This window comes from Marmota flaviventris, chromosome 2, assembly GCF_047511675.1.
Source record: "Marmota flaviventris isolate mMarFla1 chromosome 2, mMarFla1.hap1, whole genome shotgun sequence".
Taxonomy (NCBI): domain Eukaryota; kingdom Metazoa; phylum Chordata; class Mammalia; order Rodentia; family Sciuridae; genus Marmota; species Marmota flaviventris.
Window position 1 is genome coordinate 5,631,939 of NC_092499.1, and position 2,429 is coordinate 5,634,367.

Below are 2,429 nucleotides of genomic sequence, written 5' to 3' on the forward strand. Positions count from 1 at the left end.
GTCACCAAGGCCCACAGCTCAGTTTCCCTCCAAGAGGACATGCCGCCACCCAGAGGAGGCAGGCCAAGACTTATTGGTCATAAAGGACAGACGGGAACACCTGACTCTGAGTACCACAGACTAGAACTGGTGCTGCCCGGGCTGCTGGCCACGGGGGCAAGCCTGTGGTCAGACACCGAGTGTCCTGAACCCAGCCACAGCGAGTCAATGGGAGCTGCCCTTGGGTAAGTCCTCCACGTACATACCAAGCAGGGCAGTGCCACTGAGCGTTCCATCAGGGCAGGGAGCTCCTCGAGGTGAGATTTGATACCGAAAAAGAAGTGCACCATGTTTGTTTCGTCACATACAAAGCGAAAATAACATGGGCAACTTCTTTTCAGGTACCAGAGGTCAGCTCTTGCTCTCCTCCAGCAGTGCACCTGGGGAGGGACACCGGGGCAGGCAGTGGCGGGGGGGGGGGGGTGCAGACACCTGTAACCACACGTGCATGCACCTGGTGGAAGGAGAAAGCCGCAGCAGGGGCTCACCTGGAGGAGGCGGACACCAGAGGCAGCGGGGCAAGGCCATCTGAGCAGAGTGGAGCTGCAACATCCATCAGGGAAGAGGCCAGCGGGCCAGCTCTCTCTGCTTCAGGACCCCAGGGGTCCTCAGAATCCAACAGCAGGACAGGGGTGCCATCCGCACCCGCTCCCGGAGAGCTGAACTTCACAGGAGCTTCCTGGACCCCCAGAGAGACTCTCCTCCCTGAGGCTCGAGACAGAGTCCTCTTCTCCAGACGGAAAACAGGGACATTGAATGAGGTGACATGAGTCCCCACAGAGCATTTCTCCAGCGCCCACCCATTCACCTGTCTGGCATGCTCTGACTCCCAGGTCTCCTCCTAAGGCCCTGTTCCAGGAAGGCATCGTTAGCTTCTCAAAAGCTGGGGCTGGCCTGTGACTTGTGACAAATACAGCCAACCCATGACAGGAGCCACAGACCAGCAGGGACGAGCAGATGAGACCCCAGAGTCAGCACTGCTGGCAGGAAGTCCTCCCAGGGAGGGAAGGAGCTGGGTGAGGGGCAGTGGAGGGGCTCTGGGCCCACCCCGTGTGGGTCTGCAGCAGAGGGGCAGTGGTCCTTCCCTGGACACTCAGCACAGTCAACGTGTGGTCATCTGTAAATGAGAACACCAGGTCACTGTGCTTGAAGCACACACTCGGTAAATCCATAAGAAAAAGCCACCTTTCGCTGAGAATCTGCCTTAGAGAGGACAATGAGGACAGTCTACCAAGAGAAATGTATGGCAGAAAGGATACAGTCACAGTGACAGAAGAGTGGCACCATCTGTTCGTATCATAGTGAGAAAGCCCATCCCACAGGGGCTTGAGCAGTAAGGATGGACAGACTTATGAACTGACGGGTGTAGAGGCAGAGCAGTCAAGCTCAGGCAAGGTTTGATCTAGGTCTCAGGTAGAACTCTGTCACCAGGTCCCAGCTAGGTTCCTCACTGTCCCGTCTGCCCTTCAGGGTACAGCACTCCCCTTCTGTGTCTGCACAGCCCCACGCCCTTTCCTCTATCCCTGAAGTGGCCATGGCACCTCTGAATCTCACATCATCACATGGCACAGCTCCAGGGAACAGAGAGGGTCTGCTGTGGTAGCTCTGTCGGGACAGCGAGCGCGGTCTCCTTTCCCAGAAGCCTTAGCAAATATCTCCCTGCACCTCATTGATCCAGTGGGGAAGCGGCCCCTCCCTGAACCAATCACAGCTGCGGAGGGGCTAGAGCAGCCAAGGCCCTGAGATCTGCAGGTGGACGAGGGGGAGGTGGATCCAACCCAAGCCACGGGCAGGAAGGGAGGAGTTGGCTAAGGAAAACCAGGAGCAAAGACATGGGGTGGTACGATCCTGACCAATGTCCCCCTCCAATGCCACCATGCTGTCTCCCACGTGGCAGCCGAACCGAGACGTCTTCGACGCAGAATAGGATACTGAAGGAGAAGTGCACCGCGAATGTTTCGTCACAAATCAAGCGAAAAAGACACGGGCAACTTCTCATTAAGCACCGCACGCCAGCACTGCAGGTGACAGGCTTCTCTGTGGTGGCATCACCTCTGCTGACTTCCTGAGAGCGAACAGGCATCATTAGGGTCGGGTGAGCCCTGGGCCCAGGAGGCCCTCGTGGGGGGGATGTGGACAAGCCCCCTTTTTGTGATTTTGAAATCTGAAGTACCAGAGGGTGCTCGCCATATCAAAGTGCTGACTCTGCTGCCCCAGAGTCCTCTTGGGACAGAGGAGGGGAGGAGAGTGACAGTGACAGTGGCTTCCCTGGCTGGGCTCCATCCCACCCCATCAGAGGAAGGCAAGGCCCTCCCCAGCACCAGAGCACACCTCCCAGTCAGCAGCACCTCAGGTGACAAGGGCGACCCAGGGCCTGGATGCGGGGTCAG